This window comes from Microtus pennsylvanicus, chromosome 1 (genome assembly GCF_037038515.1).
Source record: "Microtus pennsylvanicus isolate mMicPen1 chromosome 1, mMicPen1.hap1, whole genome shotgun sequence".
Classification (NCBI taxonomy): Eukaryota; Metazoa; Chordata; class Mammalia; order Rodentia; family Cricetidae; genus Microtus; species Microtus pennsylvanicus.
The window spans coordinates 70080491-70098797 of record NC_134579.1 but is presented as its reverse complement, the minus strand read 5'-3'; the positions used below and the strand labels follow the sequence as shown (position 1 = coordinate 70098797).

The following is an 18307-nucleotide window of genomic DNA, read 5'->3' as shown; positions in this document are numbered from 1 at the left end:
AACTCTGCACCACCGTGCTTGCTGTCCTTAGCTGCTGCTGACATCATCGAGCAAGGAAGAATCCTGCCTGCCCAGCTGGCTCCGAGTCCATCTGTCCATTCAGCTTTGTAACAGTGAGTGAAAGCGAGAGGAAACAGAAACAGGCCTTCAAGGTGGACAGAAACAGGAAGTGCTTGAGAAGCCCAGGACAGGCGCACGGTGGGGAGCCAATGGGCCGGGCAGTGGAAAGGCGCAATCCTAAAGCTTCTGACTCGACTTCTCTAAAGACCTGATTTCTAAAAGCCTCTGATCCTATTTTCCAGTCCTTTGACCATGTGCAGAAATAGTCCACAGAATCATTAGTTAAGGCTTAACCACAGATTCTTTGAGTTGAAGGTCAGTGATAATTTCTACACTACCTAAAATTTAGGACAAGAAGGACAGAGCCACAGACCTGTAGACCAGGCAGAGCATGACAAAGGGACAAGGTGGGACCCTTGTCAGAGTCTGAATGAAGACAAATAGAGCATTTCGGGGGGGGGGGGGCTGGAAAATGTCTCTGAGAAAACCTCTGTCCGCCTGGTTTCTGTGACTATTTATTTGAGATAAATGTTGTGAGTATGGTCTTAGGGGAGGAAAACCGAGGGAAAAGTTTAAACAGAAATACTTAATGAATAATTCACTGAACAAAAGACAATAATGTAATCTCACGCCCCTGAGTAGTCAAGGGGGCAGTAAAGGAGTCATGGAAGTTAGGATTCCAGAGAGTTAGTGGCACCCACAGACACTGAAAGATTCAATAGTCGAGAGGAAATGTTATTCGGGGGGAGGGGTTACCAGAGAAAGAGATACATCTCTCCTAACAATTAGTCCCACCCCATCCTGACATTCCCTTGGACTGGGGAGATGCAGGTGGCAGAATACTCAGTGAGTGGCGTGCATCTAGGTACTGAGTGTAGACTTTTTAAGCTTGCCTTAGGTGACTTCCAAAGGTTAGGAAGGTTACTGGAGAAGACCTGACTCCAACAAAGAAAACTTCCCTAAGCTGCCCCAAGGGAGACTACACCCTGAGGAGACTGCCTCGCCCCATGCCAAGGACACTCACTGTTTCTGGGGTTGGAGGCAGATTCTCACAATGTTTTCTAATCTTTAGATTTCAGAGATTCAACTCTGTGAGTTCGAACTCACAGAGAGCTGCCTGTCTCTGCCTCCCAAGTGCTGGGATTAAAGGCGTGTACCACCAACGCCCAGATCGTGTGTTCTATTTTTGAAAAATCCCTTTCAAGCTACTCTAGTTCTTTTACTATATGACCTGGAAGACAACAAATCTTGTCCAAGACCCCTACCACCATCACCAAATCTTCTTACAGCCACAACAGATCTCTTCCTGTTAGTAAAACAACTAAAACCAAGATCCATCTCTCAGGAATTTTTATCATTTCTGTATGACTTTGGGCACCTGATCGAGTTTTGTTTTTTTTTTTTTTTTGCCACCTACTTCATGGCATCTAACCTGATCGAGTTTTTAAATGCATCTTCCTAAGCGTTTTCTTTTTTGTTCTTCGTTCCGTCAATAAATATTGAATAAAATTCTCTAGTAAGAACCACAAGGAAATTCAATTAAAATTAAAGTGACTAAAGGAAAATAATGCTAAAGAAAATACTCCTCTTCCAACTCCTTCTGCAAGATCACCACGTCTATATGTTTCAGAAACATGGCCCTAAAATGCAACAGATTTTCCTCTTCCCATCAGTCTTCTCATGTCGTCTTCATAGCCTGGAATTCCCTTTCCCCAAGTCTCTTACTGAACGTTCAAGTTCCTGTCTCTCAGTGTGAAGAGTTTCCAGACTAGCCCAGGAGATGTGAAACCAGCCTCTCTCCAAAGCGTATTTCAATGGGTCTCATGAAAGAGATTTTTATATCGCCTCTCATTCTCCTCAACCACACTGAAGCTTTTACAGGACCCAAATCAAGTGAGGTTTCCACGGGCCATGCCCAAAGGCTCATCGTGTGTACTTGGCATGAGCTGATGACATGAATAAAATTAACATAAAATGTCATTTCCCCTTTTCCCATGCCTTATCAGACATTCAAAGATATTCAGCATGTCCCTGACAGAAATATCTGTCAGGGAGACAGGAAGATGGTGACTTCCACTTACAATCTGCATCTCCGGTTCCACAAACACTCCAAGGAGGGGACGCAAGCTGCTTCTGTTAGACGTGCTTGCCAGGAATTACTAGAAATGGGGCACAGCTCCCCTGCTCTAGTAGGTCATCAGGACTCCTTGTCTTTGTTTTCCTGAAAAGTACATTTAGTGTAAGCTTTGGTCTCCTGGTTCAGTGCTAAAGAGAACAAGCACAAACCAGAAATTGCTAGGTATTGCCCACTAGAGGAGGAATGCAGGATCTAGCAAAGGTTCCCGTACTAAGAAAATAGGCAACAAGGCCTCAGAGGGAGTTACCTGCTGACAGTCAAATTTTAAGTTCCTAACACACAGAAATAAGATTGGGATCCCTGATCAAAATGCATATGAACACCTATGATCTTGAAAACTGTGTGTGTGTGTGTGTGTGTACATGTCATGCAAGTGGAGCTCAGAGGGCAGCTTGCAGTTATCTCCTTCCATTATGTGGGTCTTAGGGGTTGAACCCAGCCATCAACCCCACCCTGCCACCCCCAGGTGTGAATTCCACTACATCCTCAGAACTATGTCTCTCTTTCTTTGTTTTTGTTTTTTGTTTTTTCGAGACAGGGTTTCTCTAGGTAGCTTTGCAGCCTGTCCTGGATCTCACTCTGTAGATCAGACTGGTCTCAAACTCACAGAGATCTACCTGTCTCTGCCTCCCAAATGCTGGGGTTAAAGGCACGCGCCACCACCGCCCAGCTGAGAACTGCATCTCTTGTTGAGCCCTCCGTTAGCCTGCCATTCCTAAGACCATCAGCGTACAGGTCAGGCCAGCCTTGGTCTCCTGCTGACCCTTGCTCTTAGTCACAGCTGGGTCCAGAATAGATGCTGTGTGTGTCCTCTTCTTGTTCCAGCAACCTGCTCACTCCAACTTCCTGCTCACTCCAACTTCCTTCAGTACTTCTGCTGCCAGGGAACCCATGCATTAGGTCATAGATTTAGTTGCTTATTTGTTTCTATCTATCTATTTATTTATTTATTTATTATGTATACAATATTCTGTCTGTCTGTATGCCTGCAGGCTGGAAGAGGTTGTGAGCCACCATGTGGTTGCCAGGAATTGAACTCAGGACCTTTGGAAGAGCAGGCAATGCTCTTAACCACTGAGCCATCTCACCAGCCCATGCTTATTTGTTTCTTATAGCAAACGTATAGGTCATCATGTGAGCTGCAGGGGGCCCAAGTCACTTGCTCTAGGCCTCGGAGCCTGCCAATAGCCTGAGAGCTCAGGCAGCAATTAACGAATGAAAACAGAAATAGGCAGATGTGTGGGGCCTCCAGCCTGATGCAGTCCTGATCTGCTTGCTCACTCTTTTCTCTCAACGACTTCCATTACCACCATGGCTTGCAAAACCTTTTTGGCTTATGTGCATTTGGGGAAATCTGTCCTTAGCCTAGAGAGTCATCTTTTAGGGGGCAGTTAGAAGTTAAGAAGTTGGATCTTCTGACTGGAGAAATTTTCCTTCTAAAAGTGACACTCACGACATTTTTTTTTAAATCTGTAAATGGGATATTTATATTTCCTCAGTAGAAAATTTCACCTTCTGGGTAGAGTATCCTGTGGAAAATTCCAGGAAAGAAAGGAAAATTTCTTGAGGTGGTGAGCCATCACAAAAGGAATTTTGACACAGGATAAGCAGGCCCTCGGGGAGCCTCCGGTGCTTGTGACTGCAAATGCAGAAGTAGTCCTACCTAGCAGATTGGAGTGCACCTCAGACTTAACAAGGACTCTGGGCTTGCCGTGAATAGAGACTCTCGCGAGGACCTAAGTCTGATGACCCAGTTCTGATCCTTGTTCAGCAACGAAGCCAAGAGGCAGGACAGATTACAGCAGCCTAAACGAGAACGGTATGGGTGGACTGGCAAAGTAAAAAGTTTCTCTCTTCAGTTAGCAAATTCCTGCAATTCTGAGTTGGGGGACTCAGGAGAAAAGAAAGGAAAATGAGGGGGTGGGGTGGAAAGGATGGGAGGTGAGGAGAAAACTACCCATTTGTGCTTATTGTTTTATGTCATCTGAAAGACACTTTTCGGCCGGCGAGATGGCTCGGCAGATGAGAATTGCTGCACAAACGTGAGTAATTGAGTTTGACTCACCAGCAACCCTAGCTGCACCCTGTAACCCAGGCACTCTGTGGGGTGGATACAGGAGGGTTTCTGGGGTTTGCCGGCTGTCGGCTGTCATTCTAACCCCAGGTTCAGTGACAGCCTCTTTTTAAGAGAGTACAGTAGAAAGTGACAGCCAGGGCAGAACACCTGATTTCTCCTGTGGCCTCTCCACATGCGTGAATCCTCATAATGCACATCACACACACACACACACACACACACACACACAAACACACACACACATATATACACACACACACGTGGTGGGAGTTACATAAATTCTATTGTACTCTAAATTTGCCAGTCATGAATTTAACTCTGGTTTTGAACACATAATCCACACATGAAAGCAACACACAGGGGGATTATCATGCAGAATCACCCAGGGCAGTGTGTAGTGTGTCCATGTACAAACCCCAGTCCCAGCTAGTCAAGCCCCCCAGCTATCTCGTGGGCTTACAGTCTCCTCTTCTCAGAGCTGCCGTGGTGCTGTACACGACCCCGAGGGCAGGCTCTCGGAGCATTTGGCACTGTCAACTCTGTGAGCTCAGCTCTGGCCCCCCTGACACCCAAGACCGTAAATACTTCCCCTGGAGGAAGAGACAGAGAGAGCAGACGTTCGGTGGGAAACAGGAGGTGAACTGTCTAACCCAGGAGACATCACACGGAGCAGTGCGGGCTCCTTGATGGCATCGCTGGCCGTGAGCTTAGGCAATCACTCCGCAGGGAAGTGAAAGAGCACGAGATAGGACATGGCCTGGGAGTCCTGTCCAACTCCAGTATTTCATGTTTATGATTAAAATCACATAGGTCATTGTTTCTTTCGCTAGCTATACAGATGTCAGCTGAAGCTGGGTGTCTGCAGTTATGGCTGAACCCAGGCTCCTAGAACCAGTGTCAAAGGGGAGCCTGGTTCTTAAAGGCAGAAAGGACACCATATTTCTTCCAGTGGCCTAACTCAAGGTAAGGAATGAGACTTTCCAGTGTAAGCCAAAGGCTAGGAGTGAAGCTGTTGGTGCCCTGGTTATAGAGAGGGAGTTTCCCAAGCCTGAGACAGCCATCTTTGTCCTCTCGCCAACCTGTCTCAGTCACCATACTCAGCCCAACACTCACTATACAGGCCAAGCTTCCTAACAGCCCAGTTCCTTTCAGAACCTCAGAAGTCACCCACTCAAGATGGTCCTAAGCATTTTTACTCAACAAGTTCCCAGATTCCCCGGAGGTGGCTCTGTCTTTAAGGGATGTTGATTTTGAAGAAATATCTTGGATTGGTGCAATCCAAAGGTGTGTCTCTCTGTAACCTTTACCACTGGGCAAGTTCTGGCCTCCGAGGGCTCGCTCAACAATGCTTGCCATTCTCTCCAAGAAATGCCAAGCCTTTGGCAATAACAGACGTAGCCATTTGGTCTGCTTCAGGAAAAAGAATGCTAGCGCTTCTAATGACAGGGTTGTCGAGGATCTTACCCTAAGTTCTCCAAGCAGGATGTGGGACTGTGGGATAAAAGAACCACATATGGGTTGTGCATCCACCAACAAGTTCCATTCCATATGCAATCAAAGGTCTTCTGTAGGGTTAGGAAGATGTTCTACCGAGAAAACTTATAAACAATAGACTCTACAAAAATTATTGCGACTACCACTGACGGCTCGCTGCTATTACTACTACAGATCCTAACGGGTATATAAATAAGAACATATCCTAGCGGTCTCCAGAGAAGGCAGATTAGGGAAGGCAGACCTCTCTTGTTCTGAAATTCACATTGCTGTGAATTCAGGCCATCATGACTACAGCTGTTTTGGGGTTGGGGGGGCTTGCATCTCAGACCTGGTTCATGATGAGAGACCACTACCCCCTGCAACCTCAGTATCCACAGCTGTCAGCCTCTGTTTCTCCAGTCCCTGCTGTTTTTCAGTTGATGTGTTTACATCTGTTTCTGGTATCTTATTTGGTTCATTCACTTCACCCTGTGCAGGTGCTTTGGGGGCTATGATTCAGCCACTAAAAACAGTGCTTGCCATTCTTGGCTTTGTGTCAGAAGCATCTTAGAAATTTTTTTTTATTAGTATAAATGTTTCTTCCAAGTCTCTGTCTTGAGGTTTTGAGTCATTTATTCTAGGGTGGGGCTCAGAGCCTGTATCCCAAAAAGCATCTTAAATGGTTCTTTATCAGTCAGAGAAGTGGGCTCCTCCCATCTGCATCTGGTACTCCAAGTACACCACAGCCTCTTTGTTTTGATTTTACCCGCACACTTAATAAACATGATTTTTCTAGGGAATTGCTGGGGCGGGGGAGTGGCCAAGATTCTACCTAGATAAAAGGCTGGTGGTGACTCACATCTTTTGCATCCTATTAAGGTTTTCTTTCACAAGTTATTTCTTCTTCATTCCATGAAAAATTATATATATATACACACATATACATACACACACACAGACACACACACACACACACACACACACACACACACACATATACAGCAACCTGTAAGTGAGCTGGGCAGAAAGATCATCAGATGTACAAAAACTTCAAAATGTCCAATCTCTTTTCTTTGAGGCAGAATATTTCTTACTCATACCAGCAGTATACAATCTAGCCAAAGACAGTATCTGAATAGACAGCCCTCCCAAAGGAGACTAAGTACATAATATATACAAGTTGAAACCTATTTATATCCACTATGTAGCTCGTATCTGACCTCTTAATTTCCTAGCAAAGCTAAGGTGAATAAGAGTAATTCTTCCTGGGCCAGAAGGACCCCTGGGCCTGCTGCGTTCTGCCCCACAACTCAATCGTTTAGTAAACACATACTGAAAATACCTTGTGTGTTAGGCCAACATTATTGGGGGAGGAGGAGCCATAATCTTTTGTCTCCTGCCTGAGGCCTAGTAAGATCAGACCTATACCCCTGTGCAAAGAACCACCCGAAGTGGGTGGGGATGAATAGCAAAGGTCCAATGATCCATCATATAGTCTTTGTTCTGAAGAAACATGCTCATTTTTCACACAACAATATTGGTTTTCCACAATAGTGAAATAAAAAGAACACATGACTACTTAAGTCCATGTCTGTACCCAAGTGATCCCTTTAGATCTCATCCGGGGAGGGAGCTGCTGTCTTCCACCTCTAAAGCTCAGCGCTCAGCATCCTACCGCACACCCCAGGATATTCCCCTCCGCTGTCACACAACTTTACTTCCTCTTAAGTTCTGGGCAGGTAAGAGTACAACTGTGCTATATCTAAAGACCGTTTTCAAGTCTTCACTCTATTAATGATTGAGGTTCTTCAACCAGGTGTCTCCTGTCTTCCGTGCATCACCATGACTGCCATCTCATTTTTATGTGACATGCATTCTGTAGATCCAGAGGGCACTTTTGTGCACATTCAGGTCCCTGAAGGCCTGCAATAAGCCTCAAACTCACTGTTCTCAGAAGCAGTCATTCCTTTAAACAAAACGGCATCGTGTATGAGAGGTTCAAAACTCTCTTGTCTCTGGTGAGACAGGATTCAGCTCTCTTCCCACTATACAGGTATGTGGCATGCCCTGGAGTCTGTACTGATGAATGTGCCTGTGTGTCTTAGGGCATAGTTAAAAAGCACCTCTGCAAATGGTGATTCATACTCTCCCTTTCTGCCTTTCTGGAGATTTCTGTTCATGAATCAAATGAGGAGGCTGATTGCACTACTATTTTAAAGAGCCAATTAAAAAAGTTCATTAAGCCATACTGGAAGGCTTTCGTGAAGATTGTGGAAGTGCACAGCCGTATGCAAAATTAACCAGCTGGTGGGGGTTGCAACTGGATTTGATGGTAGAATGTGTTCACTTTTACAGAGGAATCTCTCAGAGGATAATTGCGTTCTCCTCTAGAGGACAGGAGTGGGTCGTTAGAAGGTACCACTGTGGTATAAAACAGGAAGCCACATGTATGTATTAGCTGTTCACTGACAACAGTGAATGGTTATCTCTTTAGAAGAAAAAGCCATATTTGAACCACACCGCTTAAGCTTGACCCATTGCATTGCAGGACTTTGCAAGGACTAGGGATCAAATAGTAAGACAACTCAAAGCAACTACAATGGACCAGACTGCTCCTGACCTAGGGCCTTGAGTGCAGATCTCTGTCTCCTGTCTAAGTTCATCCTCATGGACTTATAAATGAACCCTAATATCCCTTTTTGGATGAGAGAACCAGAGCCCTACAGTCAATGACGCTAAAATGAGATGATTTATCCTTTAGAATGTTATAGATAAATGGACTTTATACCTGTATTGAAACAGGGTCCTTTCTGTCTGTCTGTCTGTCTGTCCTGGAACTAGCTCTTTAGACCAGGTTGCCCTTGAATTCATAGAGAGCTGCCTGCCTCTGCCTCCCAATTGCTGGGATTACACATGTGGGTTGCCATGCCCAATTGATGACTGTGCTGGGGATTGAGCCCAGGACTTCATACATGCTAGATGAGCACTCTACCAACTGAGCTAAACCCCCAGCCTCCCATCCACCTCTTTCTACTGCATTACAGACCGTTGGTTTTTAGAGTATAATCTTCTGACTTACTACTGTTCAAGAATGAAACCGTTAGCTACCCAAATGCTACAGACTTCCGTTGTCAGGAAAGGTGAGACAAAGAGGAAAGAGCCATTTGTCAGGGCTACCCTAAGGGATTCCCATCCCTGGCAAGAGAAAGGAAAAGAAACCAGACATCAAGTATTGACGAAATAGTCATGCACTAGAGACCAGTGTTTTCTATGCTCTGGTTCCACTGTCATCCAAGGCTTTCAGGCTGAAGTCTTGCATTGGAACCAATGGGAAAGCCTGGGTCGAGCACTGAACTCCTTGAGACTAAGTTCTGTAGTCAGATACGTTGTTGGCTTGTTTGTGAGGGACAGTCGGTCCTGTGCTCAACGATGAGTACATAATCTCCCCACACAGTCATTTTGTATGAATTCTGAGTGCTTGTTCCAGGCAATCCTGCACATTCTTTAAAAAAAAAAAGTGCTTTTATATAAACGGAAAAATTAAATCCGATCCCAGGGTTGGAACCTTGAGTCAGATAGTCTACCGGGAAGCTAGTTCATAGACATAGTCCAATAAGCGGATGGATGAGGAACAAAGCAAATGCAAAAGGAATTGCTTCACATCTAGCTCCGAAGGACTGAAGACTCCCAGCCAATGAGAGATGGTAAATGGTCCTTAGCCATCTGTTGTCAACCCCACTGCCTGTTTCAGAGCCGGCCAAGAGGACCACACCCCACACCATGACTTTGGGTCCCATCTAGACTGGAATCTCATGATGTTTAACACCGTGCTCCTTCCAGCTGGCTCCCATCACCTTCCCTATCACCTCCAACCCCACATGGCAGGCTGCTATCTTCTCAGCACAGCCTGCGGAGGGCTCTGCTCACACCCTCGGAGAGGTGTCTGTGACGCGCATGTGTGGGGGAAGCTCTCACAGCGGTTCTTGCTTATGCCAAAAACACCCCGGGAATAAATAAAGGCCCCCGATTCTAACACCTTCTAATCATACCCAAACCGCATGTGAGCAGAACAGAAAACTTAAAAATAAAACTCAGGGAAATAGGGATTCTCTGCTATCGAAAGAAATTCCTTAACACGCGCATCTCTCAGGTAATGAGTGCTTCCTTTGACGGAGCCCATGCACATTTTTAGAGCTAGAAATGGGGCCTAAGACTTGAGTCGCCTAAATTCCGGTGGCACGAGTAAGCACAGTGCTGAGCAGAGGCGCGCATCTGGCCAGGCAGGCGGGGCGAGCTTTGGAAATCAGAATAGCTCTCTTTTCTTCCCGGACTCCCTGAGGGGGAGGTGGCTGGGCGGTGTTGCCCAGATGCTACAGATTAAGTAGCTGGAAACAGTAAATCAGCATTCCTTTCAACTTCAGCAGAGAAGCACATCCTGCTGCCTAAATCCTTCGTGAGTGCGAGAGAACAAGGGCAGGTTTCACGCCAGGTCATCCCTTTCGAAATGGGGTGTGGGACCCCGGTAACCTACAGATTTCACTTTACCTGTGTGGGAGTTAAGGAGAGTGGACCCCGCTGTTTACCTAATTGTCCTGAGGATGAAAAAAATAATTTTGGTCAAACTCCGAGCCCCATGCCTGACAGAAACTCCGGGATGAGTGAAATGTCACATACCTCACTTGGTTTTCTGCTCCACCCATGACATCTTGTTGCTTCCGTATGAACTGAATCAGGAAAACCAATGGGGTTTGTTTATTCCTTGGATTAGCGTTTGTTCTCTCAGTATGGAGGGCATTCTCACAAAAACAGCCAAGACCCTTGCAGACCAGGCTTTTATTTCTGGTACGGTGTTGGCACAGACAAAGGACTGAGGAGTTATGGGTGCCAGGTTAGCGGGGCAAATTGCTTTGTGCTCTTGAACCCTGAATGAGGTGTTCTGAGTGTTACTGGTGAGAGAGGCCTCCTTTTTTTCTTTTGCTTTGAGCCAATAAAGTGATAGATGTTAGATTATCTAAGGTCCTAACTAGTCAGGCAGCCAGTCTGTACCGTTTTTTAAAGATTTATCTTGGTTATTTATTATAATGGGCGTGTGTGCATGCATACATACATGTGTATGTGTGTGTGTGTGATGTGCTCCTGTACGCATGTGCATGCACGTGTATCCTCTCAGAGGCTGTAAGTAGACATCAGATCTCCAGGAGGTAGAGTCATAGATAGCTGTGAGCCACCCAATATAGGTGTTAGGCATAAAATCTGGATCCTCTGCAGAAACAGCAAGTGCTCCCAACCTCTAACATAGCCACCGGTTGTATAATGATTAAACTATTGATATGATTATTTTACTTAAGTTCCACCTCTGCCTTCAGTTACCTCTAGCTTTTGAGTTTATTTCTGTCCCTCTGGAGTTACAAGGACAAACTTGTCTCTCTTCTGTCGGTTACTGATGGAAGAAAGCCAATGCTTTTTTAATACCAGTGCATAAAGATTTATATAAGAGTATCAAAACATAGACCATTTCACTCTCTAAAATTAATCAGAAATCTGTTTATGGTGACCATGGCAACAGGTGGGCAATTATACATATCTATCTATCTCTTTATCTATCTATCTATATACATACATACATATACACATATACTTGTGGCTTAAGTTTTAAGAGAGTTATAAGCTCCCAAACACCATTGTCAAGTGAAGATCAAGCTTAGACTTCATAGGCCACTGTTAGGGCATTGGCAGGCAAACTGATCCCAAACCGAGATTCCCAAATTGGAAGGAAATCGAGACTGTGGTGGAGTTCTAGAGCTCACAGTAAGGTACAAAACCTGCTTTTACATGTGTATGGAAGGCAGATTGTTGCATTTGTAGTTTCTGTGAATGAACAGTTTGAATTGCATGGGTTACCATTTCACACATTCTGCAAATGAAATCTCAATTTAAAAACAGATAACACAGAGAGTTGGGGTAATGGCCCTAAGGTCTGTGATGGCAACTTGAAAAATATCTGTTCTTAGAACTGAGTTCTAACAATTCTCTCTCTCTCTGTCTCTCTGTCTGTCTGTCTCTCTCTCTCTCTCTCTCTCTCTCTCTCTCTCTCTCTCTCTCTCTCTCTCTCTCTCTCTTCCGGGAAAGAAAGCATATGTATTTGGTGAAGACAAAGATGGGCAAGGAGTCTAGGAAGCCTCTGGGGGTAACAGAAATTCCACACTGAGCAAGTCACAAGCTCAGGAACTGGGAATGTCCTCAGCCATTCAGCACCACGAAGACAAGCTTTTCATAGTTGAAAAACTATTGCTGTCCTCACATCTGCCACCAGCATCTCTACTTCTTCCTGGGCCATCTCCTCACCCAAATGTGATAAGGCTAGGATTTTAGCATCCACATGATAATACTGTTCCCTTCCTTCTCAAATACATGAAGGCCTTCAGCATAGTCCTCATGAGTTCTTGGTCACCATCTGCAGCGCGGGCAGGGAGTGCTCAAAGCCCAGCACCTCCACATCCATCTCTTCCTTCTTGGAGTTCCCCAGAACCTTGGGCACCTTGGTGTTGGTAGGGTTCTGGCCCAGCACCCTCATCACATTTTAATATCTGTGGTTCAGGTACAGGCCGTCACCTGTTCCATCAAACAGTTGGCGGGCCTCCTTGAATTCTGTGGTCTGGTCCTCGGTGAAGTCACACATTTTGGCTACTCAGCTCTGTGGGACATTTTCTGGAAGTAATGACCAACTGTAATGATTCCTAATTCCAAACCATGTGTGACTTCGTGTTTGAAAACACTTGGTAAAATATAAAATGAATGATAAGTGTAGAGATTATTGAGAAGCATGTTCTTTGTAAGTCTAAAGCATGTAGTAGTATCATGCTTGGGGGGAAAAAAAAGGCCAAAATAGTCCCATGAAAACTCCAGCCTTCTATACTGTTTTCTTTTCTATGGTGAGTGTGATAATGACCCTTTTCATTCCAGACTCTCTTTTAAAAGTCTAGGAAACTGTTAATGGCCTGGACAATTTCACCAAACTAAGGGCTTTCAATGGTATGCATTGTATACATAAGTTAGCATTTTCTGTGTAACCAGCCAGTGTGAAGCTGAGTACCAAACATAATTATTGCCCCATTAATAATTTGAGCTAGAATCAGCCACATAGCCATTCTGATGAACTTGCCTTCATGTATTCAGACAGCTACCTACAAGTGGTAGGTCAGTTTATGGCCAATTACTAGATATTATGTCTCTGTCATTTAGTAAGCTAGCCTAGGCTTTTCCACATGGCTGAGTTACGTATGTAAGAGATGCTACGTATGTAAGTTATGTATGTAAGAGCAGAGGCCACAATATTCCTCACCACCAAAGATCAGAAGAACACCAAGCCAATTCTGCCATCTTCCTCTATTGCTCCAAGCAACACCAGTCCAGATTTTATAAGATCAGTAAACTTCACTCCTGTGTGAGAAAACTAGCAAAGTCACACTGTGAAGATATGTACATATGGCAAGGTAAGATTATCATTGCCACCTATGTAAATGTACGATTGCCCAAATTAATGCCAACTTTTGCTTAAAGAGTAAATTTGTTATTTTTACTCCTTGATATTTCAACAAAGTACAATATGTTAAAAAAAAGCAGTTTGCGAAGCAAAACATATGCAAGTCATAAAGAATGTGAAAATAAATTCAAATTTCCTCTCCCCTTCGCTGAGAGCTTGCTTAGGTCTAACCTGTGCACTCACATTGCCTTGATGGATTAATTACTTCTCTTACCCCTCTTATAAAATACCTGACAGAAGCAACTCAAAAGAGGAAGGGTTTGTGTTGTCTCACAGTCTGAAGGTGTAGTCGGCATGGCGGCAAGCGTGTAATGTGGTTAGTCACAGGACCTCTGCAATCATCTTACACCTGTCAGAATGGCTAATATAAAAAAACACCAGTGATAGCCTTTGCTGGAGAGGTTGTGGAGGAAGGGGTACCCTCATCCATTGCTGGTGGGAATGCAAACTTGTGCAACCACTTTGGAAATCAGTGTGGTGGTTTCTCAAGAAATTCTGGATCAACCTACCCCTGGACCCAGCAATACCACTCTTGGGAATATACCCAAGAGATGCCCTATCATATTATAAAAGCATTTGTTCAACTATGTTCATAGCAGCATTATTTGTAATAGCCAGAACCTGGAAACAACCTAGATGTCCTTCAATGGAAGAATGGATGAAGAAAGTGTGGAATATATACACATTAGAGTACTACTCAGAGGTAAAAAACAATGACTTCTCAAATTTTGCATGCAAATGGATGGAAATAGAAAACACTATCCTGAATGAGGTATCCCAGACCCAAAAAAAAATGAACATGGGATGTACTCTCTCATAATTGGTTTCTAACCATAAGTAAAGGTCATTGAGTCTATAATTTGTGATCCCAAAGAAGCTAAATAAGAAGGTGAACCCAAAGAAAAACATATAGTCATCCTCCTGGATATGGGAAGTAGACAAGATTGCTGGGCAAAAAATTGGGATCTAGGGGGTGGGGTGGGATGGGGGTAAGGGGAAATGGGGAGAGAAAAGGGAGAAGGGGAGGAAGGGGGGAACTTGGAGAAAAAGGAGGATTGGGATAAAGGAAGGTTGGATAGGGGAGCACGGAACCACAATTCTTAGTTAAGGGAGCCACCTTAGGGTTGGCAAGAGACTTGAACCTAGAGGGGCTCCCAGGTGCCCAGGGCGATGTCCCCAGTTAGTTCCTTGGGCAGCTGAGGAGAGGGAACCTGAAATGACCCTATCCTATAGCCATACTGATGAATATCTTGCATATCACCATAGAACCTTCATCTGGCGATGGATGGAGATAGAGACAGAGACCCACACTGGAGCACTGGACTGAGCTCCCAATGTCCCAATGAGGAGCAGAAGGAGGGAGAACATGAGCAAGGAACTCAGGACCACGAGGGGTGCACCCATCCACTGAGACAGTGGGGCTGATCTATTGGGAGCTCACCAAGGCCAGCTGGACTGTGACTGAAAAGGCGTGGGATAAAACCGGACTCTCTGAACATGGCGAACAATGAGGGCTGATGAGAAGTCAAGGACAATGGCACTGGGTTTTGACCCTACTTCATGTTCTGGCTTCGTGGGAGCCTAGCCAGTTTGGATGTTCACCTTCCTAGACCTGGATGGAGGGGGGAGGACCTTGGACTTTCCACAGGGCAGGGAACCCTGACTGCTCTTCAGACTGGAGAGGGAGGGGGAGCGGAGTGGGAGGAGGGGGAGGAAAATGGGAGGCTGGGAGGAGGCGGAAATTTGAGCATTGCCTGCTCTTCCAAAGGTCCTGAGTTCAATTCCCAGCAACCACATGGTGGTCCAAAACCATCTGTATTGAGGTCTGGTGCCCTCTTCTGGCTAACTCCGTACAAAATAAATAAATAAATATTTAATAAATAAATAAATAAAAATAATAAAATAAAATGACAAATGTATAAATACTAAATAAATAAATAAATAGAAAGAAAAAAAGGGGGGGGCCTCTGCAGCCGAGGAGCCAGAAGAAACAAATGCTGGAGTTCAGCATCTAGGCTGGCAACAGAGTCATAGGGATCCACTTATACCTGCCTCCTGAAAGCTGGGATCAAAGCCACATACCACGATACCTGGGTATTTTTCAAAATTAATTTGTATTGATGAATTAATATTGTTATTTGGCAATCTCATGCATCTCTATTAGTGTATTCTGATTCCTCTGTCCTTGACATCCTCTCTTATATCCTACCATCCCTATCGGCCCTACCTTTTTTCCTGTCTGTCTCTTATGACTTTTAGTTTTGTTTCATGACCCATTTAGTTTAACTATGGTCATCTATGAGACCATTGGATTAGAAGTGCCCATTGGAAAGCTATAAGGCAGTGAGTGGTGCATGCCTTTAACCCCAGCACTTGAGAGGCAAAGAAAGGCAGGCAGATTTCTGAGTTCAAAGTCAGCCTAGTCTATAGAGTGAGTTCAGGACAGCCAGGGCTACACAGAGAAATTCTGGCTCAGAAAACCAAAAAGGAAGAGAAGGAGGAAGAAGATGTAGAAGAGGAAGAGAAGGAAGAAGAGGAGGAAGAGGAGGAGGAGGAGGAGGAGGAGGAAGAGGAGGAGGAGGAGGAAGAGGAGGAAGGAGTGTCCACTGGAGCCTGGTGGGGTCACTGGTAGGTTTAAAATGTAAGACAGTTATTTCTCTGCACCTGAATCTATCATGGGGTCCCTTACTCTTCCTCACACAGACCTGGCTGTGGGTAGACCTGTTCTTTTGCAGACTCAGTACAGGGACCTGCAGCTGCTCTAAGTCCTGGAGTGCAATTGCTGGGTCTCTGCCAGGGTATGACACTGAGCGCTCTTCTAGCTCTTGTATTCCTTCTCCCCCACCCCTCCTCTTCTGCAATAATCCCTGAGCCTTAGAAAGAATGATATAAATGAAAGTCTTGTGGAGGCGGTGGATGCTCACTGACCTATCCCTTGGCACCTTGTACACCACTGAGTTTCTGTGTTCTCCACCACTCACTGCAAGGAGAGGCTTCTCTGATGAAACCTGAGCATAGGATTTGTACAAACAAGTACTCAGAAGGCTGCCCAACACCACGTCAGCTTATTAAACATAAGTATTCTGATCCTTGCTAAAACTTAGGTTCTCCCCCATCTTGGATTTTGGGCTAGATTTACACTACCAAGAATGAATTCTCACTGTGGAGTGGATCTGAAATCCAGAAAACCAATGCTCCCCTGACCTTAGTCCCAATATTACACAGAAGGGCATTGCTTGCTTGGCAGGATGGCCTCATGGGTCATAAGGCTCACATCTGCACAGGACCACTGATGCCTCTCCTCCTGCATAGCGCCCCATGAGAGCTAGCTGGTAAGGCGGAAGCTTTCTTCCCAGTTTCAGTCTGGTTTTTCTGTTTCATGCCTCCTAGGTGTGTGGCGTCTTCAGCAATAGGTCTTATGTAGTCATGAAGCGAGCAGGCCTGCTTTTCGCCCGGCCTGGCTCCCGCATGGCTAGCTTTACACCCTAAATAACTACACACAAATTGTATTCTTTTAAACACTGTTTGGCCCATTAGCTCTAGCCTCTTCCTGGCTAACTCTCACATCTTGATTAACCCATTTCTATTAATGTGTGTAGTACCACGAGATGGTGGCTTACCGGGAAAGATTCAGCATGTCTGACCTGGCGGCTGACTCTATGGCATCTGCCTCACTTCCCTTCTTCCCAGCATTCTGTTCTGTCTACTCCACCCACCTATGTTCTAACTTATCAGGCCAAGCAGTTTTCTTTATTAATCAACCAATGAAAGCAACAGATAGATAGAAAACCCACCTACATCAGTCTTACTGTTCAGTTCCTGTGGGGAACCAAGAGCAATGGCAAAACCTGCAATGTTTCGAGGGCCTCTCTGAACTCCCTGATTGACAACTCATTAGGAGGTAGCCCACCCCTGGCGCTGGGAATTTTGTTTATTAACCCACGGCTTTTGGCTCTTAATCACTCCGCCCCTTGCTTCTTGGGGGAAGTGTGACTCAATCAAGCCATTCTTACAGATGGCTGTAGCGAGTCTTTCTCTGCCCTGCCAGTCAGCTCCCAAATGGAAGACAAGGAGATTTCTTATTAATTATAAAGTTTGACGGGTAGCTTAGGTTTCTTCTAACTAGCTCTTATAATTTAAACAAACCCATTTCTATTCATTCTTGTGCTGCCACATGGCTCATGGCTTGTTACCTCATCCCATACATGTCATGCTTCCTCTGCATGTGGCTGGCAACTCCCTGCGACTCAATCTTTTTCTTCCCAGCATCCTTTGTGCTTAGAAATCCTGCCTAGCTACTGGCTGTTCAGCCTTTTCTTAAGCCAATCAGAGCAGCATATCTTTACAGTGTACAAAAAGATTATTCCACAGCATAAGGAGAAGCTTCAGAAGCTGGGGTTGCTGAGTCATGCCTGGTCATGAAGACAGAGATTAATTGGGGACAGCTGTGTCTGCATAAGGCATGTCTTCACTTGAAGAAGGCCAGCAGTTCATAGAGGAAGCCTCTGGCGTTAAGTCTTTCTATAAAGAAAAGACTACCCAACATGGCAGGAAAGTGATGGTCTGAGAATGGACAGAGAATCGGGCTGAACTCTGCTGTAACTCGCTAAGCATTGTTAGTAATTGTGGCACCTTGACACTATAGCGCTTGCACCACAGACAGCATCAGAGCCCTCTGAAAGCAAAACATGGCTTCACCATCAGTTTTGAATTGTAGAAGGCCAGACTTGGAATGGGCCTTAGAATGATCTCCATCCAAATTCATTTCTTCTAACTTTAAAATGAACTGCTCCTCTAGAACCAAGGAAGTAACATTCCTAGGGTAGGAGGGTGTGTGTGTGTGTGTGTGTGTGCCTGTGTCTGTGCATGTGCCAGTGTGTGAGTGTATGCCTGTTTGTAAGACGACTTATGACTTTAATGTATCAGTTCCAAAAGGAAATGTAGTGGACCACGTAAACAAAATACATAATAAGAAAAAGGGACAAATAAACAAGTAAATACTGTAGTTAAGAAA

The 18307-nt window shown here is 45.0% G+C and overlaps 1 long non-coding RNA gene and 1 pseudogene across 1 annotated transcript; one reads left to right on the top strand and one right to left on the bottom strand.

The window, feature by feature from the left end:
• Positions 1-4166: 4166 nt before the first annotated feature.
• LOC142839571 (uncharacterized) lies at positions 4167-7786 on the top strand. Its single transcript, XR_012908782.1, has 3 exons — positions 4167-4239; positions 5105-5237; positions 7567-7786. It is a non-coding gene; the product is annotated as an uncharacterized LOC142839571 (long non-coding RNA).
• A 4204-nt stretch (positions 7787-11990) lies between these two features.
• Positions 11991-12429, bottom strand: LOC142839562 (myosin light polypeptide 6 pseudogene; annotated as a pseudogene).
• Between the last annotated feature and the right edge of the window lie 5878 nt (positions 12430-18307).